At 41.5% G+C, this 23830-nt stretch overlaps 1 long non-coding RNA gene across 2 annotated transcripts in view; it reads right to left on the reverse strand.

Annotated features, from left to right (window-relative positions):
- Positions 1-23830, reverse strand: part of LOC109460187 (uncharacterized) — an 82981-nt gene that overhangs the window by 54273 nt on the left and 4878 nt on the right. The window contains exon 1 of one of the 2 annotated variants that reach the window (XR_012494737.2): positions 19613-19773. The exons of the other annotated variant lie outside the window; for it this stretch is intronic. This is a non-coding gene — a long non-coding RNA (uncharacterized LOC109460187). Of the gene's footprint in view, positions 1-19612; positions 19774-23830 lie in introns of those variants that run through there. 2 annotated transcript variants of the gene reach the window in all.

Consider the following 23830-nt stretch of genomic DNA (forward strand, 5'->3'; position numbering starts at 1 on the left):
GAAGAAAAGTAATGGAAAATAGCCGCTGGGGGGTTTTCCACTGCCCTCTTCCCAGAGCTTCATGAGGGTGTCCCCTACTCGGGCGCCAGTAGTTGAAAGCTGTCTTCTGGTAGGCCAACAACCCCATCATCCAATATCAATTCTCAGTTTTGATGGAATACGGGGTACTCTTAAATTAGTCATTGTTTGTGAACCCCCACTAGCTGGGAAATCTCCTTACCTCCCCAACAGGAAGCACATTTACCTACAAAACAAACTCTAATCTCCTATTTCGGTTATACAGGGCTTTACTGTGCTCAAAGAATATTTATGTACAGAATTCAACAACTCTGCGAGGCATTTTACAGATGAGAAACAACCTCAAAAAGGTTATATGGAGACAGTATGGACTAATGCAGTCATACTAGTTGATAAAACACTGAAATAATTCTAAACCAAGTAGTAAATAGCTATTGCCCCAAGCCACCTAAGGTCTCCTCTTGCCCCACCTATCCTAGACGACCCACCAGGACTCCTGGATATCATCACAATCTGCCGAGTAAGGATGAATGTTTAGCACAGCAGGAAGCTTGGGGACCATCCTTTGATGGCTCAGAGCCCGCCTCATATCATTTGAACATATTTGAATATCATCTCTGGTTATATGGCTGACCAAGATTACTTGGTTAAATAAGAAAAAATGTCAGGAAATTTAGATTGAGATAAAAGTTGCAAAGCTCTCAATTCAAGGAGGCAGAGATATAGAATAAAATCTGCCTTGGCCAGTGTTTACTTTCCGTTAGTGTCCCTTTTACAACATACTTTTTTTTAAATTAAAGTTTATTGGGGTGACAATTGTTAGTAAAGTTACATCGATTTCAGGTATATAATTCTGTATTACAGCATCTATAAATCCTATTGTGTATTTACCAACCATAGTAAGTTCTCCTTCCATCACCATATATTTGTTCCTTTTACAACATTCTAACATTATGTGCATACAAAGCATCTGATAACAATCCACATTCTTTTAAAAATCTTGTAGCTAAAATATTCATATGCTTCCTTTGTAATTAATGGCATAGTTCAAAAGTTAGAGCTGGGCTGGGTTACCTTTACCCTAACTGAGTTAAAGCCTTTGTAATTCCAATATTTATCTTATCAATTGATGCAAAACTTAGGAAGACACCTACATATTTAGCAATTATCCCAGAAGTCAAGATTTCAGGAGCTACCAGTTACAGTCATCGGCATTTCCAGTGTCATAGGGGCAGGTATGTGTGATAAATCATATGTACTCGCAAGAAGAAAATATCAAATGAAAAAAACAAACAAACAAACAAACAAACAAAAAAATCAAATGAGACCTGAAAGAACATATATGTCTGAATTGGGGATGCAGGTCACCTCCCGGCTTCACTCTCAGCAATGTCTCCTTGCTTATTATTGTGTGTGGGTTATTATGATGGAAGGGGGAATTTTTTTTTTTAAGGAGAGCACAGCTCACAGTGGCCCATGTGGGGATTGCACCCACAACTTTGGTGCTACCAGCACCACACTCTAACCAACTGAGCTAACCAGCCACCTGGAAGGGGGAATTTAACCAGGATGAGATTGGGAGAAGTATTCAATATGGCACATAGGCTTTTGGTTACAGTAAGCCTGTGACTCATTTGAGTGAGGCTAGCCACATAGTGAACCATGCAGCTAATGTTTCCTAGGCTGTTATGAGCTGAACCGATCTGAGAACGCATTATGAAACCCCAACAATTGTGCAGACCCCACAACTAGTAAAGTGGATGTGGGATGGGCTCTGAAAACTACCAGACGTGACCAGCAGAACCATGGCTAGAACTCAGAATAAAAAGTGCACGAATCCAAAGCTGCAGTGGAAATGACAGCTGAGGAAAGTTGTCAATAATGTTTTAGAGGGCCAGCCCGGTGGCTCAGGCAGTTAGAGCTCCGTGCTCCTAATTCCGAAGGCTGCTGGTTCGATTCCCACATGGGCTAGTGGGCTCTCAACCACAAGGTTGCCAGTTCAATTCCTCGAGTCCCGCAAGGGATGGTGGGCTGTGCCCCCTGCAACTAGCAATGGCAACTGGACCTGGAGCTGAGCTGCGCCCTCTGCAACTAAGACTGAAAGGACAACAACTTGAAGCTGAACCACACCCTCCACAACTGAGATTGAAAGGACAACAACTTGACTTAGAAAAAAAGTCCTGGAAGTACACACTGTTCCCCAATAAAGTCCTGTTCCTCTTCCCCAATAAAATCCTTAAAAAAAATAATGTTTTAGATGTTAGAAATTGGACAAGTGACAACGAATTTGGCAGACCTGACAAAGTAGAAAGCTAAAGAAACCTGTAAGAGACAAGGCAATTTTGGTCCTAGACCCTTCAAATTGGGTGCACTGGATATCTCTAAACACAGGGCTGTAGGTCAGGGTTGACAGGGAGAATAGCTTGACTAAAAACCTTTTTTTCTTTTTTTCTTTTTACTTTATCAAAGTATAATTTACATTATAAAATTCACCTATTTAAGTGTAGACTTCAATAATTTTTACCAAGTTGTATAACCATTGCCATAATCCAGTTTTAGAATATTTTTATCACCTCAATTAAATCCTTTGTATCTGTTTATAGTTAATCTCCATTCCTACCCCAGCCCCAGGCAATTACTAATCTATTTTCTGTCTCTATAGATTTGCCTACTCTGAACATTTCATATAAATGAAATAATACAAGATGCAGTCTCTTGTGTTTAGTTTCTTTTACTTAGCACAATGTCGTTGAAGTTCATCCATGTTGTAGCATGTACCAATACAATGCATAGGGTTTAACTGGTTCTTACTCTGAAGGGAAGCATATTTAAAAGACATTTTGGGAACACATACAGAGAGAGATAGAGCAAACATGGCAAAATGTTGGCAACCGTTGAATCTTGGTGTTGACGAAATGCATATTCTTTGTACTATAATATGCATAAAAATTTTTACTAATAAAAATATTGGAATAACATGCCATTTGGAAAAAGATAAAATATTTCTATATCAAATATTATATCCTGCCGGGCAGAAACATCAAGGAAACACCTTTGGCCAACCAATATAGCAGCCTACGCTTCATTCACTTACACTGCCCATGTCCTCTTCAGGTATTATTACTGGCTTGGCATCCTTCTTGGAGCCTCGGGGATAAACAGTGACATAACCACTTAAAAAAGAACAGCGTGGGCAACAGAAAAGCCTGATATAAAGAGATATAGTGATTTTTCTGAAGATATCTGACGGTATCATCTAATGAACACAGACCTTCTCAGAATTGGCAACCATAAGGATGCTGAGATCCCTTAGAAACAATTAACCCTTCTTGCCCACCCACAGCACACCTCGCAGGAGCTCGTTCAACTCAGTGAGAAATATCCCTTCCTTAGCCTTCAGGACAATAATTATTTTTCCCATTTATTAAAAATGCATATACCTGCAAAAAATTAATTCTTTGAAAAATGCTGCAATCAGGGTTGAAGCACCATTGAATTGTTCCTCCTGCTGCTAATTCAAGTGAACTCAGCAGCACTGAGGATTAAGCCCAGTGGTTAGGATGTAAAAGAGCTCAGTGCCAACAACTCTGATTTACTGCTTCAACCTCCTTTTGTTTTCAAAGGTCTGAAAGGAAATGAAACTATGATTGGTTAGAAACAGTGGCTTTGCAGGAAAAGTCTCTTCCCAGATTGCATGTGTCTCATCCTTCACTGATCCGGAAGAAATTTATCCTCAAAATGGAAAATTAGAAGGGACAACCAGAAAACCCCGGCCTTTACAACATTCTTCCCAAAACTTCACCCGAGTCAGGTGATATTTCTAAATTAACTCGTGCACACCCCAGTTTTCCTGAGTCCCGACCACCTTTAGTTTCGGTTTGTAGCACAGACCGAAATCCTCCCTTGCTGGCAGGGTTTGGAAAGCGCCCGCAGCCTTGTTTTGTAAGACAAGCAGAGCCATCTTGTGGTTCATTTGAGAAATTGTGTTTGAGGCTGCAGTCTTGCAGAAACAGCATTAAATGAGGATGACCTCACAGAGTGGAGACAGAAAAAAGAAGGAAAGCAGGAACCTTGGAAGAAAAGATACTATGTTAAAAAAAAAAAAAAAAAAAAAAAGTAGTATTTCATTGGCAAACTAAATTTAGGAAATGCTGAGTTAAAACAACTTTCTTCTCACACCCTCTAATACGTCCAGATTGTGAATCTGGCAGAGTGGTGTATTAGGCAGTATTTTAAAAACTGATTTATCAGGGAGCCCTTTTTATATGAAGGATCTCAAGGCTTGGTGTTCTGTGTTCTAAATTTGATAAACAGTTTAGAGACACTTGGTGAATGACAAAGAAATCACATCTGTCGACATGTGGAAATAGTCCTTCAATATTAGAGAAATTCAATTATTAAAAAACAACAATGTTTGTTCTTTAACTACAACACTAAGCCCAAGGATTAGGGTGTGGAATCAGTTGGACAGTTCCTTCGTGTACATTTGGAATAACTCAAAGCAGGGCATTTCCCTCTAACATTCCTAAAAGATGGTCGGTCACAGCTAGTATTTGACAAATGCCATGGACCTCACCATGTTTGGAGCTCACCAGTTTGAGGTAAGAAAATATTTTCTTAGAGTTGAACAGAAAGTATTTCCTTACACTGGGCTAAAGTTAGACTTTATACTTTACATAAATCGGTTTTAGCTCTGATATTTGAAGCCCCACAGAATGACTGATCTTTTTTCTCCATGTCTCACAAATTTGAAGAGTTGTTATTTCTTCCCAAAATCTTCTCCAAGAGAAGTTTGCCCAGTACATTCCATCATCTGGTATTTTGATGTGGTTTTCAGACCCCTCAGGCTCATGGTCACCCTCCTAAACACCCTTCCTTTGTATCAATGTCCTGCTTGAAAAGTATGTAACGTGGAACTGCATACAGCATTTAAGTGTTATCCGATCAGAGCAATGGGCAATGTGACTATCTGGATTTTGTACAAATATAAAAAATAGTTTTTTAATGAAGTCTAAAACTTTACCAGGGTTTTGGGATTTTTGAGTAGTAGCAATGAAGTCGCTCAGGTCTATTTATATTATTATTAAGCCAGGAATCCCACATTCTATACATTTGTACATGTGTTGTTTTTATTTAATAACATAAAAATTACACTTCATTTGGCTCTCATAAACTTAATTTAGTTGGTGTTAGCCCACTATTTTAGCTCATTGAGATATTCTTCCCTTATACTCATCTGTTTGTTCCTCCTTCCATTCATTCAATAAAGATTTATTAAACAACTTTTATGTGTTGACCATTTGTTAGGTTCTGGGGATTCAAAGACATTGTCTGTGTTCCAAAGGAGCTTACCATCTAATGGGAGAGCATTGACAATTGTTTTTATAATGTGACAAGGCTCTATGGTTGTCACTAGAAACCTTCCTCCAAAATTGCATTGGCCTGCACTTCAAAACTGTTTAGTTGGGACGGTGCTATCAGATGAAACTTTCTCTGAAGTTATGAAAAATGTATCAGGTGTCTTATTGAAAACAAGATAAGGTCTCTATTATTAAACAATGAAAATGTCTTCTGCATTCAAAAATAAAATTAAAAAGGAATAAAATTAAAATTGAATACAGACACAAATTGATTTAACTGTATATCAAATCAATAATAAAACACTACAGAAAAAATAATTGATTCAAGTAATTTTTGAAAACAATATAACCTGACTGAGTTGAAAACATCTTGAGAACAAAAAGAACTGCAAAAAATCTTGAATTTACTTAGTAGAATTGTTGTTAGTAAAGCAACCAGTGTTATAATTCTGAAACTATCTTGTGTATAATTGCAGGATAGAACAAATAAGTAAATATACTGATATGTTAGGAACCAACGATCTCACTATGGGAGAATTTGAAATGCAAGGTGAGAAAGAACCTTGTGGTAATGGATTTGAATTGAAGCTATCAATATAAAATACAATTTCAAAGAATCAGTACCTAACAGAACACACCCTCTAATCACAATGTAATTAAGACAGATTACTAACAAAAGGATAGCTTTTGAAATCTCTATATTTGTAAATATAAATACATATAAAGAATTCTTAGGTCAATGACAAAAAATAGTAAACATTGGGAAAGACTTAGAACTCCCCCATACCTCCAAAAAAGATCTGCACATTAAAAATATGTTGAGAATCAACTAATGAAGGTACTCAGGAGAAAATTTATAGCCGTAAAAGTTTATGACAGAATAAAAGTACCTAAGCCTGGGTTGCACAGAAAGTACAGCCAAATAAAGCAAAACATCATATTGAGGGAGTGTGATCCCAGAGGACAAGAGTAAAAGAGGAATGAAGAGGAAAAGGAGGGAGAGCGATGTGAGAATGCAGTTTGTGTTGCTACCAGAGGTGCTCTAGCCTTAGCTGAGAAGCTGTAGGAAAGGTCTCTTTGACTGTACATGCTGAAGGGAAAAGGGGAGCATTTGTCCATAGGCTTCAGCCACCATCAGCCAGAGGCTTGCCTCAGAAGGTACCAAGTCCTCCACACTTCCAAACTGAGCATCCAGTGCAGGAGGTAGTGCCGCAGGCCTGAGTTTGCACGGTCAGTTTCATTCACATGAAACCTAGCTGGAACCCACATACTGTCCATAAAGTTAAAGATGCATGTACCTCGGACTCTTTATTTCCACTTGTAGGTGTACCCCAGAGAAGCTCAGAAATGTGCACCAGAAAAACATCCATAAAAGCCCAATGCGTAATTTCACAAAGTCAGAAACAATGTAAATCCCATTAAGAGCAGAATGGATTAAAAATGATGGTATAACCACAATGGAACATGGTAATAGAGAGGAAATGAATGAACTGCTGCTGACATATCTCAAAAGCAACGGTGAGAGAAAAAAGAGCTGGTAACAGAAAAACACAAGCAATATGATTCCATTTATATTAAAGGTCTACAACATAAAAAAATATAACGACGTATTACTGAAGTCGCCAGACATATGGGTAAAGCTATAAAGAAAAGCAATGATTGACACAGATATTTCGGATACCTGTTATGTCTTAAAGGAAAGGATGTAATAGGGGAGAGAGGAAGAATCAGAGGGTCCTCAAAAGTGCTAGTATACTTGAATTCCAATGCTGAGTGCAGTGTACAGAATTAATTTTTGAACCCTCATACACTGCTGGTGGGAATATAAATTGGTACAGCTGATATGGAAGGCAGTGTGGAGGTTCCTCAAAAATTTAAGAATAGAATTACCATACAAGTCAGCAATCCCTCTTCTACTTCCCCCAAAATCTGAAAACATTTATCTGTAAAGATATATGTACCCCTATATTTATTGCAGCATTATTCATGGTGGCCAAGACACGGAAACAACCGAAGCGTCCTTCGATAGGTGATCGAATAAAGAAGATGTGGTACATACATACGATGGAATATTACTCAGCTGTAAGAAAAAATGAAATACTGACATTTGAAACAATATGGATAGATCTTCATATTATCATGCTAAGCGAAATAAATCACACAGAAAAAGTCGAGAACCATATGATTTCACTCAGATGTGGCATATAAAACTGAAAGCAACAAACACACAAGACAAACAAAAACTCATAGACACAGACAACAGTTTCATGGTTACCAGAGGGGAAAGGGTGAGTGGGGGAGGTAGAAGAGGGTAAAGGGGGTCAAATATATGGTGGTGAAAGGAGATATGCTTGGGATGGTGAACACACAATGCAATATATAGTTGATGTGTTACAGAATTTTACACTTGAAACCTATATAATTTTACTTAACCAATGTCACCCAATAAATGTAATTAAAAGCAACTGTATACATGCATTATATATTCCCTGGTGTAATATACTCCACAACAATAAAAAATAGTTTTTAAAGAGATTTTGTGTGCTATTAATACCTTTACCTTTTCCCAACTTCTCATTGAGCAAAAAAGTATGAGTAATCACGTACATTTAGGACTTTAAAGTTAAAAGACTACATTTCCTTACATTTTAAAAACAAAAACCTGTATTTTCAGCCCTAAGTATTTACTAAAGATAAATTAATACCACATTCTTTGTGCTTTGGTCCCAGACTACTTAATATAGATGTGAGTTGATATTATGGATTCAGACTTCTCTATTTCGACCATACTTTCTCACTCGAGCCTGAGGATATAAGTTGTTTACATTTCCTGTCCTGCTCCAATCAAATGATTTCCCTTTATATTTAGTAAATGGTGTCTGTTAACATATCACTTTTATTTCTTTTTTTAAAAGAATTAAGTTTATTGGGGGTGACAATGGTTAGTAAAATTACATAGGTTTCAAGTGTGCAAATCACTTTTTAAAGGATGTAATGGAGCAATACCTTATTGTTACAAACAAAAACACCTGTGTGCCTAGAGGAACAGACCATTTGAAAGGATTTCTTTTTGTTACTATTACAGGTTATGCTTTCAAGATAGTGGAAAACATTGCTAAAATCATTATAATAACACAGCCTCAAACTTCTCCTAGGGCCGGCCTGGTGGCTCAGGCGGTTAGAGCTCCATGCTCCTAACTCCGAAGGCTGCCGGTTAGATTCCCACATGGGCCAGTGGTTTCTCAACCACAAGGTTGCCAGTTCAACTCCCGCAAGGGATGGTGGGCTGTGCCCCCTGCAACTAGCAACGGCATCTGGACCTGGAGCTGAGCTGTGCCCTCCACAACTAAGACTGAAAGAACAACAACTTGAAGCTGAACAGCACCGACCACAACTGAGATTGAAAGGACAACAACTTGACTTGGAAAAAAAGGCCTGGAAGTACACAGTGTTCCCCAATAAAGTCCTGTTCCCCTTCCCCAATAAAAATCTTTAAAAAAAACAAACAAAAAAACTTCTCCTAATTTGCATTCTCATTCAATAGAGAATCGGAGTAATGGTACAAAGCTGCCAGACACGTGGGCAGCTCTTCCGCTTTGACTTCACAGCCTAGAACGCTGACCAGCCAGCCTTCTGTTCCCCCATAACTGCTGATCCCCTCCCCTGTGCCAGGGACCCTACACTGTGTTCAACACCCCTAGGCAGATGTGGCCCTAGACAGAGGTCCCCTTTTGGCTTCCAATCCACAAAGCCAAAACAACCTTTGGCTGCTCGTAAGCTAGTGCCCCACCCCAACAAGACTTTCTCCAGAGGGTAAAAAGAAAACCAAAACTTACCTGGGTTAAGCTCAGTTTTGGCAAGGGCAGCTCTTCAATGGGACTGCTCTGATTAAATAATCAAAGAAGCCCATTAGTATCTTAAAGGACTGTTCCTCAAGCACCACTCTTCTCAGGGTCACTGGAATTTTAAAAACTGCCTGTTTTAAGTTGGTTTCCCCAGAAGCAGTTGCTGAGAGGAGAATTCAGGTGCAAATGATTTATTAACAAAGTGCTTCCAGGGGAAACTGGTAAGGAGATGGGAAAGCAGGACAGGGAAAGGAGTGATGGGGTTCCGGACATGCTACCTCAAAGTATGGCACCTTTGGCCTACTGAATATCTTAAGTTGAAGGAGTTTGAGAAACCAGCTGAAGGGGGAAGGTCTCTGATCTCGTCCTTCTTCCCTGAAAGCAGGAGATAAATCACCCATGTGAAAGGTCCCCTTCCTGTACCAGGAGGGAAGAAGGAATTTAGGGCGAAGAAGGCTATATAAACAAACCTTGTTACTTCTTCACCATATTACTACCTCTGGCCCAAACCCCTTTGTCTTGTCAATTCTTTACTAATGTATTGTTTCTTTGTCTGAAAGGTATAAAAGCTTCCTGCTCTGTCACTTCTTTAAGCCTCCTATCTTTGTAGGACTCCTGTATATACACACGGTGCCCAAAACATGCATACACATTTTAAGGAAGGAAAACTGTATTAAAATTGTAATACTCAATACATACTGATAACAAAAGATGAATACAAGTCCCGTTTGACTTCTGCAATGACAAGAGGTGCTCAGAGTGGTTACCATCAGCCTCCAGACACTTCTGATGATGGCCAACTACTGCTTGAGCAACACTGACCAAAGTACCCACTTGTATACATTTTTTGGGCAACCCCAGTACATGTGAATATGTAGTTAAAATGTGTTTTTTTTCTCTTGTTAATCTTTTATTGGGTGGGGGTGTCTCAGTCAAGAACCTAGTGCCCTTAGGGGATGAGCCAGCAAAAGTGATCACGTGGAATATCAGAGGTGTCCCACCCTGCCCTTCGGGGTCTTACTTGGCAAGAAGCACCATGGGAATTCTAGGTGATTGGGCAGGTTTCAATGCTAGGGCAAGTCAACCAGCCAGGACCCGGAAGGGCTCAGATCCGCTCAGCCCATCCCTCAGTTGTGATGCTGCCCCTGGCTCTCTGGCTTCCCCTTTGAAGCCTCGGCATGGCACGGCTGGCTGAAACCAGAGCTCCGTGGGTTGTTCATTGCTCAGCTCCAGAGAAGAGCACTCTAGCAGAGCTCGCCTCTAAGCCTGGGGAGTGTGTGTGGTCTGTTTACCACTGGAGGAGTCATTAAACGTTATCAGGTTTCAGACCCTGCTTAGGATTGCAGGATCAGAGGATTCAAGAAAACTACCTAGGTGGCCATATTTTTAAAAGAGAATTATTGTTCACTTTCACTTCCGCGTGAGTCCTCCTGATTCACCAATGCTAAGGGACCCTAACAAATCCCTCATAGGAGCTAAAAGCCTCATTCTTAAAGCAGCTGATCAGGTTGGCCCCACTCTCATTCCTCACCCCTGACTTTTAACTCCCACCCCTGTCACTGTGGCTCCCCATTTTTGTCTTTCTGCCCGACTTCCCCTCTCCCAGCTGGGTGATCAGTTGTTGGATCTGGCACCACTGAGACACAGGTGGGGCCACCTGTTCCTGCCAGGCCTTTCTGCCCCACCTCCAGCAGCTGTTAGCTCCTGGGCATTTCAAAGATCCAAACAAAGAAAGGGAAACAGGAGGAAATAGAAGCCAGCTCTGCCAGGCCAGCCTGACTGCTGGCCAGCAGTTGTCATCAGCCTGTCCTGGAAAATCAAATTGAGAATTTTCAGCCAAATCCAAATCATGGTTTCTATTAGAAATCATTCAGATTCAAATTTCAAGTCTCTGGAGCTGCAGGACTTGTTTGTACATGAACAAATTAAAAAAAAGAAAAGCTCTCCTTCCACCACCTGATTCAACTTAACATTTAAAAGAAGAAGAAAATAGTCTTTCCAGTGCTGTGATGCTATATCTTGCATTAAAAATATTACAGGGTTCCTGAGATCTGAACAGAATCTAGCTCAGGTTTGCTTCACACTCAGGAGGCCGTTGGGCACACAGGATATTGTACTACTCCAATTATTACCCTGGAGCTCAAAGCACAGACATTCGGCTGTACTTCTCTTTTATTTCCTTGAGGACTTTGGTTATTTTTATTTATCATGTTAAAATGAGTGTTGCATTTAAATACAAATGTAGAAAGCACCAAAGAATTCTTTACTCCTACATCTTTCTGTGATTTAATCCCAGGACATTTTGTGAAGAAACACAGGTTTCTGGGGTGGCTGCAGTCAATCATATTGTGTCGCCAGCGTTGGCTAAGGGAAGCCATATACTCATGATTTATGCAATTTATAGTGCACAAGGACATGTTTATAATTAAAATACCGAGAAGTCAAATGCGCTATAGAGTGAAAGGTATAAGGAGATAAGCATAACATGTGATGAAATATTTATCTTTTTACTTAATATTTCCTTTCATTCAAAGAACCAGCAATGACTTTTGAAGGATAGTGATGAAATTGTGTGTGTGCGCGCGCACATACAGTCAACAAATATTTGACCAAAGCGCCAAGAATACTCGGTGGGGAAAGGATAGCCTCTTCAGTAAGTGGTGCTGGGAGAACTGAATAATCACATGTAAAAGAATGAATTTGGGTCTCTATCTTACACCGCTCACAAAAATTAACTCAAAATGGATTAAATACCACTGAGACACAAACTCTAAGAAGAAAACATAGGAGAAAACCTCCTTGGCATGGGTTTTGGCAACAATTTTTTTTAGTATGACACCAAAAGCACAAGCAACATCAAACTACAAAGCTTCTGCAGTGTCTGGATGCTGATGGTAACCACTTTGAGCAACCACTTTGAGCACCTCTTGTAATTGCAGATGTCAAACGTGACTTGTATTCATCTTTTGTTATCGGTATATATTGAGCATTACATTTTTTTAAAAAAGATTTTATTGGGGAAGGGGAACAGTACTTTATTGGGGAACAGTGTGTACTTCCAGGACTTTTTTTCCAAGTCAAGTTGTTGTCCCTTCAATCTTAGTTGTGGAGGGTGCCATTCAGTTTCAAGTTGTTGTCCTTTCAGTCTTAGTTGTAGAGGGCGCAACTCAGCTCCAGGTCCAGTTGCCATTGCTAGTTGCAGGGGGCACAGTCCACCATCCCCTGTGGGAGTCGAACTGACAACCGTGTGGTTGAGAGGATGCGCTCCAACCAACTGAGTCATCTGGGAGCTCAGCGGCAGCTCAGCTCAAGGTGCTGTGTTCAATCTTAGTTGCAGGGGTCGCTGCCCACCATCCCTTGCGGGATTCGAGGAATTGAACTGGCAACCTTGTGGTTGAGAGCCCACTGGCCCATGTGGGAATTGAACCGGCAGCCTTTGGAGTTAGGAACAGAGAGCTCTAACCGCCTGAGCCACCGGGCCGGGCAGAGCATTACAATTTTAATGCAGTTTTTTCCCTCCTTATAATGTGTATACATTTTTTGGCATTCTCTGTATATATACATCTATACACAGTATGCACACACACACATATATAAATAGATATCTATATTTAAATAGGGTGCCAATATAGTTTTTCTTCAAAATGGTTTTCTAACGAGTACCTTGCTAGATATTTCAAACAAACAGTATTCAATACAGGCAACTAGTTACTGAAACGTTGAAAAGGTTGAAAGAACAAAAAGCAGAAGCTACGGTAAGATAATGGAACTATTAGTAATTTGAGGAAATGCTACCACTTAGGGCTGGGGAGTCATGGGAAGGGTTACCAGGTGCACCTCTCCACTATGCCGCTTGGGGTGTACCGTGGAGCCTTGGGACCACCAAGCCAGTGCCAGACTGCCAAGTCAGAGCCCAGCGAAGGTGTTGAAACCAAGTCACAGAAACCAGAAGTTGGAAGGGAATGGCTCCTCTCCTCTGCCTACCCTCCCAGTGTTTCCTCAGGGCTTCGGGCAGAACCCAACCGAAAGCCTACGGGCAAGAGTGTCTGGGAAATGAAGTTTCTGAAATACACAACAGTAAACAGAAGGGAAGGAACAGGAGTTGAGGATCTACAAATGACCAGCATATTGGCAGAGAGAAATTTGAAAAGCAATCATATGGGTAAATTTTAAAGTAAAGCCATTTCCTTTTCCTCTCACAATCAACAGAGACGCTGGTTTCTTTTAACTTTGCAAATTTGAATTAATAATGAAGAGATCAAATTAGCACCGAACTAAGGTAATTTGGGGGAAATAAGGACATTAAAAAAAAATCATTTCCACTCAGATTTGAAGGAATGATGAAATGAAATAAAATTTTTATAACTATATTAAATCTCTTCAAAATATGAGCACTTGATTTGACTAAGCATAAAATTTTAATTGCCACTCTGTACTTCATCTTAAGTCTCTCCATTTTTTTAAAAAAATTATGTGTTTTTACTTTGTGTAAATGTTACCCCTTGCTCAGGATGTCAGGAACTGTCTGTAACCCTTAATACGCACCATATCACATGGCAGACACTGCAGCCTGGTCACCTGTGTGGTATGCACGTTCAGCAATTAAGACTACAACCCACCTGTATACAGCACAGTGAAAATCGTTGCTCTGAATTATGAACTTGAGGCACTAATAATCCTGAAATGCTTTTGAAATTATTAAACATTGAATTAGTCTGGTTACATTTTTGTATAGCATTTCCCAAAATACAGTGTGCAAAACTCCCGTTCCTTAGACTATTAACGGGGTGGCCTATACTAGGGTTTCTTTGGTCAAATGAGTCTGGAAAAATTGGTTTAAGACAATGCTTCTCAGACTCTCCATGATGAAGGACCAGTTTTTCTTTTATTTCCAATTTGTCTCAGACCATTTGGGGGGGGGGGGGGACTATAATAAAAATGTTCCAGATAAATAAAATTAAAAAGGCACACAAAAAGACACTCAATTTTTTTATCAGCAAACATTAAATTATTCTGTTAAATTTCTCTAAAGTTTTCTAAATGCTCGCTCAGTTCACTTCAGTGCTTATCATAGACCAAAATAAATAAATACATAAATAAAATAAATTCAGTTGACCCACTCTATAGACCATATTTTAAGTTTAAACACAATGTAAATGTTTCATTACTGAAGTACTTCTCAGAGATTTCAATACACTAACGGGCATTGTAAATCTATAAGAGGTAGATTCCTCATGCAACATTAAGGAAATTTCCCCAATTAAGAGCACAGACCTCTCTTTCCGGTTGATTGGTTCTACTAGCACATTCTATGCAATCTGTCCCATGGGGCATACTTTAAGAAAAGTGTTTGAGTGTGTTTTGCTAAATTCTCATTCTTTAAAAATTGTTGGTCTGTGCACATCATATAAGTTAACTTTTGCTTCCCAGCACATCTATAGCCTAGACAATTTCAAATTACCTACTGGGAGGGAGGGAGGAAGGGAGGGAGGGAGGGAGGGAGGGAGGGAGGGAGGGAAGGAGGGAGGGGATGGGATGGAAATAAGGAGAGGGAAGGAACATAGGTAGGAAGGAGGGCCTTGTATTTATTCTGCATACAGCAGGCACTTAATAATGTAACTGACAAAGAGAAAAATAGTCTGAAGGCTAAAAAGAATTTGCAAATTGCTTCTGTCATAAGGTAATTTTATTTCCCAAGCACTTCCTTATTTAAATTCTGGAAAGTAATTGCCAGATATCCAGACATGGTGCTAAACATAGAACCCAACAGAATACTATCGATCACGTTCCGGGTATGTGCTGATTTTCAACAAGTGGAAGGTTATTAGACCGATTCCTCCCTCATGTGCTCAAGTTCCCAAGGCTAAAACGTGGGGCAGTTAGTCACCCAGCCTCACGTATGCTTTCTACTTGCCTAAGCAACAGCCTGGGTTCCTTCCATATCCTCTCTTCCCCTAACTTTCCCACTACTGACACCGCAGAGATGGCAGCTCCTGACATCAGCCTGAGCAATAAAGCTTGAGATTATCTGGTAAAGTGTCCTGGCCTTCACCATTAAACAGGTGGCCTTCCTGCTACCCCTTTGTAGTCTGTGGATTCTTAAGAGGTGCACAAAGAAGGTGTGGGTGGGAACATCAAAGATTCCTCCTAGGAAATATTTAGGATGCAGACAGTGGAGCGCTCGAGCGCCCTGGATTGCCAACACCAACTGGTACAGGACCCCCGGGCCATGTGCCCAGTCCCAGAGCACTTGGGTTGAGGAGATCCGGGTTCTGGCACAAGCTGGATCCTGTGTCTCCTCGGACAAATGTGTCACCCTCTCTGAGTCACAATTCTTCTGTAAGTAGATACTTAATGACTTCTACAGTTCTTTCTGGAACATAATTCTGCAATCCTACATAAAGAATAAGGCCTAGGACAAATGTAAGGAGTACATTATCTAACCTATAACCCACTACATAGATTGATGGGCCTAGCTTGCATATTCTTAATTAAGTAAATAATTCACAATTATGTATTTAGGGCCAATGTGAAAGTGGAGGTTCCACGAAGAACAATTTATACAGAATTCAAGTTCACAAATGACGGTTGATGTGACTTTGAAAGCCAGAAAGGTATCCTTACATAAAATGAGAAGACGCTGAACTATTATTTTGCTGAGGCTCCAAGCTCTTTTCAGAGTGCACACCAACTGTCATTTCACAGAGCTGAGGACGGAACTCAAGCTACGGTGAAATGCCTGAAGGACAATCTTCCCTGAAAGGAGGTTTTATCCCGGGGTCCAGCTCAGAAAGTACGTAGTTAGGAAAATTAATATTCCCTAAAGTCTCACTACTTGATAGGTCATCCAAGCACCAATCAGCAGCAACAGCACCTAGTGGGTGCTTGTTTGAAATGCAGACTCTCAGGCCACACCCCAGAACCACTGAATCAGACTCTGCCTGTTTACCAGATTTATGGGTGATTTGTTTGAACCTTAAAGGTCAAGAAGCTTGAATCTAACTGTGCTCTTTGCACATACAATTGTGAATAAACATTCACTACTCAGCCTTAAGGGATTCTGGTAAATCAAATTAAGGCTGGTTAGGGTGCAAGCCAGTCGATTTAGAGAGGGAGAAAAATGCAGAAAGGGAACCTGAGGGTGAACAGAGATAATTCATCTGCTATGCCTGTGCAAAATTGGATTAGCTTTTATGATTTCTCTTCAATTTGATTTTTAAATAGAGCCATTATGACTCAGGTCTAAGGGGCTCAGAGTCATCAACCAAAGTGGTACTGAGAATTAAGAAAACACTCCCCCTTCCTTCTATTAACACTTTTCTTGTTTTCTGGGGGGAGGAGGGGGACAGGGGTGAAGGGCGGTAGATAAAGAAATTTCCAAACTGCCCAGATCAGGAATCCCCAGCCGATTGTCTGTGATCTGGGTGTGGTGTAGGGGTGAGGCCCAGTCTCTAGCATCCACCTAGCCTGGCTTCTAATCTAAACTCTGCAGCTGTGTGGTCTCAGGCAATTTAATCTCCAAGAGTCCTTATTTCCTCTTCCATAAAATGCGAATACTGGTGCTTATAATATTCTCATCAGCAATTCAGAGATTTTAAAGCACCTCCTTTGGGGTAGGCAATAATGTCACTGTAGCAAATATGAATATCTTTCTCAGAGGTAGTGTTTCAGGGAGCTGAAGCCCAATCAATCCCCCACCTCAGCCCTGCCCTACTGCCTTTGTGAATAGTGGCTTGACAAACATGGTTTGAGTGTCTTGGGTGACCAGAGCCTTCTCTGGAACAGTTTCCTCCAATAGGAGGTTCCTACGAAGCTCAATGATTTTGAGATTTTTGGATTTCATGGGTCACTGAAATTTCAAAAATGATTTAAGGCATTGATATAAGGTTGCCAACTTGCTTTGTTTTGTCTTGCGCTTGTTAAGAAAATCGTTTTTAAACTTTCATTGTTTCTAAAAGAGAAATCTATTTTAACATAAAAAAAAAATATGACATTAGACATTATGAGAGACAATCCTTTTATCTTGAATAAATTTAACTGAAAAATAGTGCATTGTCCTTTTGTTTTCACCTCAATATGAATAGATGAAAACCTCTTCATGGACCTGTGGTATTTGGTAACCACTCCCTTTTAAAACCCCAGAAGGCTAAGGGGATAGCTTTTGTCCAGAAATTGCTTACAGTTGCCTGAAAGCAACTTAGGGCTGCTTTCAGCCCTAAGGCGACTGTACCTGAACCCCTGCCTCCACCCCCTTGCCAGTCACAAGATCGTAGTTGAGGAGTCTGTAACAGGATATGACCATGAAAAGGTTGGACTCTAACTATCCCAGGCATTCCCAATCCAAATATTGTTTTATTTGCATGAAACGAAGGCTTCTCTTGGACTTGGCTATGGCTGGGCTTTGCGAGGAGGCTGAAGTGGCTAGCAGGTGGTAGTAGAAATGCAATTAGTTAATGCAATTGTGTTATTTAATGCACTTAGCAAATGTATATGTTTTTAAAAGAACTGAAAGGAACCACATCCAAATGTAGACAGATGTTATCACTAGTTGGCTGAGATTGCAGATTCTTTTTATGTACTTTGGACTTTTCAGTATTTTCCACATTTTCCCCAAGAAGATATATTGTTTACATCATAAGAAAAAACGAATCTACCTTGAAAAAATAAATACATAAAAATGTTAAACTATGGGACTAGGTTTCCCTGGAGTTGTGCAGTGTATGTACATGAATGGCCATAGGCAATGTACCTGCATGAAGTATATTTAGCAACACTGTATATCCACTTGTACCTTTTGAATTTTGTGCCTTATGCATTATCTATTCAAAAATAATTGTGAAAATGTTCAGAAGTCTAGAAGGGGAATTCCTACACAGTAAAGTTGACATCATTTTTTACCTCCCAATGTGGAACCTCTCCCCTCCCCTACCCCATCTTTGGACCTTGAGGGAGCCCTGTGGCCTTGCAGGGGGGAGGAGCCCTACACCCATAGCCAACCAGCTGGTTAGCAGGTGCCACCCAATTAGGTATGGTAGAAGATGTAATCATTCTCATCTGTCAGTGTGATATTGCCTGTCCTGACTATTGCAATTAGTACTGCAAACCATGAGTCAAAACAAAGAGCACTTCAGTGTTTACCAAAACATGACGTTATTTGAGAAATTCAGATAAAAAAAGAAGAGCTTTGTGAAACCAGACTTAGGTGGACAGAACTCTGTACCCTTCTGGGTCTGTCTCAGGTCTTTGAGGTTAGATAAACATTCTTACTCATTAGTAAATATTTGAGATGAAAGCTTTTTTGCTCACCTTCTAATTATCATTTTTTCCCAAAGCATCTGCTTCTGGGAGAAGATTAATTAGTTGCCTATTCCTAAAGGGTGGATTTGAGGAGACCAAAGGCCCTCAAAGTGTGATAGAGAGAGAGAACCAAACTGTGGAAATTTTCTCTTTGGAGGAATGAAAATCAAAATTCATTTGGGTAGTGTCATAGGTTTGCTCTGTTTTCCTTTCAGAAAATAAAAGCTCCTGCCAGGATAAAAATATTTAACTTATACTGCGTTTTATTAGCCTTCTCTTTGAAGGGCTGCTATTTAATATTTTTCTCTCTCTTCCTCATTGGATAAACTCAGTGAAGATGTGTTTTATCTGAGACTAGATGCAGAGACCTATGAGATACTTTACAGTGAAAAACGAAGGTAAAGACTCAAGAATGGCTCCCTTATGTGCACCTCAGACATTTCTTCACATTATTTTTTTCTGATAGATTTAAACAATGCAACCAACAAATAGATATTTACATATTGTGCAAGTTTATCTTATGTCTGTGCAAAACCTCCTTGGCTTGGGGGACTTTGCTTGTTAAGGTCCAGGTCCCTACCCACGTGTGACTGCTTCTCCAAAGCTTTTCCTTTCCTTTTTAAAATGCCTTTGATAGAGAGATACAAGATGGTGGAATAAACACTGGGCATGTTTCCTTCCATGAACACATTAAAATCACAACTAAATTACAGAACAATCAACCTGGAGAACCATCTGAAGTTTGGCTGAACGGAAGTTTTATAACTAAGGATGTGAAGAAGCAGCCACGACGAGACTGGTAGGAGGGGCAGAGACGCAAAGGGGCTAACCCCAAACCTCCTTGTGGCGGTTCTGGCGATTGAGAACTGGGAGGGATGTCTCTGCCATGGAGGTTCCCCCCAGAGGAGCGAGGAACCCCCAGCCTCACACCAGGCTTCCCAATCTGAGTACTGGTGCCAGAAAGAGTAGCCCCCACCCCCAACACCTGTCTGTGAAAAACAGTGGCAATTCCAACCATCCAGAAGGCTGCAGAAAACCCAGACATCCCCTTAAACGGCCTGCATATAGACTTTCTCACTCCCAGACACTCACCCTGGGCTCCAGAAGAGGGATGGTGACTCAGGGGGCATTGGAGACATTTGGTGGGCAGACTGAGGGGTGTGGCCTCAAGGCGAGGGCTGGAGGACAGTGGCTATTTTCTCTGCTTGGCGTTCTCCTGTGCAGCCAGAAAGCAGGCACCATCTTTCCTGTGTTGAGCCCTCCCCCACCACAGCCAAATCTGAATCTGATTGGTCTGGTGAGCTCTGCTGGAACCCTGCCCCACCCAACTCCCCCGACACTGTGGAGGCACTTTCTCTCCAGCAGCCAGCCCCGCCCACATTGTACTCTTTCTTGGAAAACTATCAATATTACAGCTCTTTATCAAATTAATGCAGAGATTTAATGCAATTCAAATCAAAATTTCGAGGGGTTTCTACAGTACTCAGTAATATCAATTTTGTGATTATAAAAATAGTATAAGAATTTTTTACATCATTACCCAAGATGGAAATACACAAAGTAGAAAGACAAAGGTCCTCCAATAATCCCATCTGCCAGGGGTCTCCACTATTAAGAGATTGGCATATACCCTTTTAGAATTTTCTTGATGTTTATACAGAGACATCTGTAACCTCCGTGTTCTGTGGTTAGTATTGTGGGAGGGAGAGTTTGTTTAGTCTATAACCACGGGCATTAAGCACATATGCAGCATCCAGAACTATGTGTGAAGAGTCCTGGATCTGAGCAGGGTACCCATAAACCTAGAAGAATCTGCACCCTACACACACACACACACACACACACACACACACACAGCACCCCACGCATGGCACAGTGGCAGCTTTCTACTCCCAGTGGGATATTATTGGACACTAGGAGTAATCAGTGACCAATGTGGGGCCAGGATTTGGCTTTCCTTTTCTACTGAGAAAAGCCAACACTCACCAAGTCTACAGGCTCATCTGCACAGTCTCCAGGTAAAACGTTTTGGGGGCAATATTTTCTTCTAAATGCATTGGGTGCCAGTGTCACCTGTGGTCCCAATAACCCCTCCTATTGTCTAAGTCAGGGTCCCAGCAAGGAACAAAAGGCAAGGTGCAAAAGATGATTAACCAGTGCTTAATGAAAGGCCTATCTTCAAAGGTGTGGCCCGAGGTAAAGGGACAACAAGGGGTGGTGGGGCACCCCAGGATTTCTTTTCTTTTCTTCTCATACTGGCTCTTGCTCTCACTCTTTCTCACTTCTCCCTCCTTCTCCCCTCCTCCTTCTTCCCTCTGCTACAGCCTCTAGCACAGAAATTGAATTTGTTGGGTTAAATGCACACCTGATACAACTCTATTGCACCTCATAGCAAACTTACTGCTCTCCTTTTAACCTTACCCTCCACCCTTCGGGTTCTGGGAAAACTCTGGATTTTGAGCTGTATAGACCCAATTCCCTGACCCCACCCGCCCAGAGGAGATGCCCGTCTTAGCCTGCTGGATCCCACTATGCCAGCATCCCCGATGCAGGTTAGGAACCTAATACAATGCTGTTTGTGGTCTGCTGGACACAGGCCAAGTAATGAGCTAAAACTTGGGTTCCAGGCATGGTTGCCTGGGGTGAGAGCCTGGAGCTGCCTCTCAGGGTTTGTACCCAGTGATGCCCATGGGTTCAAACCCTGAGAGGGGTTTTTCCCCCAGTCCCCTGCGCACGGGCAACTTCCCCAGCATGACAGAGGGTTTTCTCAGGAGGGGCCATGGGCTGTCATCTCCCTGTTCTGCCCACATCCATACAGAAGGTGGGAGCAGCCCAGGAGTTAGGCCTGGACCTTCATGATCTCTGATGTCTTAATGCATGGCCAACACTTCACCTGTCTGATCACAGCCTCTCCTGGATTGTCCTTTGATATGCAACCCCAGGTGCGAGAGCCTGCCTTTTATCATCCTCCTTACGAGCCTTTGGGAAGAGGATTCCATTGAAGGTGAGGCAGCTAAGCCACCTGTACAGACCTCCTGCCAACACCGTCTGGCCCACAACCAGTTTCCACTCCGTGTCCCCTTTTGTCCCCTGCCTTGCTTGTTCAAATCTCATTAAATAATTAGAAATTGTTCCACCTACTACTTGCCAAATGATTAAGAACTTAGGTTACTTCTTTGCTCTTTAACCTCCTAAACATCCCATTCAAAGCCAACACCCGACGCACACTAGGTCAGTGAACCCACACACCACTCAGCGGAATCCTGTGCGTTTTCTGGAGTCCTCAGATGCATTCCATCTCTATACCTTGTCCTTAATTGAATCTAAGTCTTGCCACCTCCCCTCTCCCATGCCAACTCTGCATCCTCCACAGAAGCTTTTCATTTCTGGCAGCATCTACTACGGCCTCATCATCTGCTCCATCTCCCATGTGGGAACCTAGAAGTGGCTGCCACTGTAGCTTTTGTCTGTTTTGGTCCTTCCAGTTCTGACACATTGCTCATAGATCTGCCTCCCTCTCTAAGAGCGATCAATCCAACTTTCCCATATAACCTTCGCCTAGAGTCACCAATTGGTAACATTTTATCACATTTTGTTATAAATATTCAACTCTTGAACAATGCTGGGGTTAGAAGTGCCAACTCCCTGTGCAGTCAAAATCTGCATATAACTTCTGTCTCCCCCCAAACTTAAGCTGTCCCTCAGTATCTGTGGGGGATTAGTTCCAGGACCCCCTGGATCTAAAATAGTACAGGTATTTATTGAAAAAAATTCCACCTATAAGTGGACCTGCGCTGTTCAAACCTGTGTTGTTACAAACTTTTTGCTGAACCATTTGAGACTCAGTTGCAGATATCATACCTCTTTACTTTGGAATACTTCGTTCTGTGTCTTAACAGCAAGCATATTTTCTCACACAACCACAATACAATTAACAAATTGAGGAAATTTAATGTCGTTATCATACCATTATATAATAGAGCATAGTCCAATATTAACAATGTCCTCTCAACAATGACCCTTCTAGCATTTGTTTTCCTCATCCCTGTTCCAATTGAAGACCACCATTGCATTTAGATACCATGTCTTCCTGAGTCTCCTTTACTCTGGAGCAGCTCCTGGTCTTTTTCCTTCATAGCAATGGCATTTTGAAGAGCACAGGCAGTTGTTTTGTAGACTGCTCCTCAATTTGTGTATCTCTGATTGTTTCTTCATGATTAGATTCAGATTAGGGCATATTGGTAGGAATGCTACAGAAGTGGTATAGCTTCTCAACATTTTCAACTCTGGCAAAAGTTTTGGAGAAATCAACTTTCAGTTTTTTCCCTATAGTTCCCTTTCCTTTTCCCCATTTGAGCAGGTAGAAGGCTCTGATTCCTTACCTTGGTGGAAATGTGGGGCAGAGCAGGAAGTGGTAGTTACCTTAAGGCACTTCTTCCTGGCTTTTATTTCCAAAAGCAGAGGCCTATTGGGAAGAGTTGGAGGGATTTGAAGGAAGCGTAGAGCAAGAAGGACAGGAGGAATTGCCTCTGACCTAAAGGAAATTCAGGAGAGAGGGGTCTGGAATTCCCAGTAAGAGACAGGACCAGTGTCCTGCTCCCTGGCAGAGCCCAAGGGATGGCAGGGGCTTAGAGGGAAACTTTGCATGGTGTACAGGGAGGCTGGATCCTAGGCCTGGGCCAGGCTTGCTAAAAACTCCTGTGCTCCATGCAGGGAGGCCCAGCAGACCTGAAGACCTGACACAGACTAGGACAGAGGGTGCCTGCTGAAGTACCTGGAGAGACTTACCCCAAGAATGACCCAGAACATTTGTCCTACCCTAGGGAAGTGGCATGGCCCTAGGAATGACTGCCCAGATTGGACTTGAAAGTACAATCAATGAAGTTTATTTAAGAAAAGCAAAGGAAATGTAATGTTTTCCCTTACCCCCTACCCAGCCCCTCTAACAGGTGTGGGCCTAGCTCTCAGCTCTCAAGGACCCTTCCTCCTGGAAACGTCCTCTGATCCCCTACCATGTTCCCCTCACCACCACCACCACCACCCCTGCTGCTCCTTTTTAGCTTATTTATCGCCTCTGCTCCTCCTCCTTTGCAAGGATTCTGCTACTTCTTGTGGTCAGTCTCTGAGTGGGTCATTGGTCATTCATCTCTGTCCATCCACTGCTGAATGGGGCTCATGCTCTGAACTGCAGATAGAGGGGGAAGGGGAAAGAAGCCCTTACCTTGACTGGACTCAGAGTGGAATATCTGTAATAGCTATCTATGCTGCGTAACAAATTATCCCCATCACTCAGAGGCTCACAACATTTAT

The sequence above is a fragment of the Rhinolophus sinicus genome, chromosome 3 (genome assembly GCF_057876585.1).
Source record: "Rhinolophus sinicus isolate RSI-liver-muscle chromosome 3, RSI-T2T, whole genome shotgun sequence".
NCBI lineage: Eukaryota > Metazoa > Chordata > Mammalia > Chiroptera > Rhinolophidae > Rhinolophus > Rhinolophus sinicus.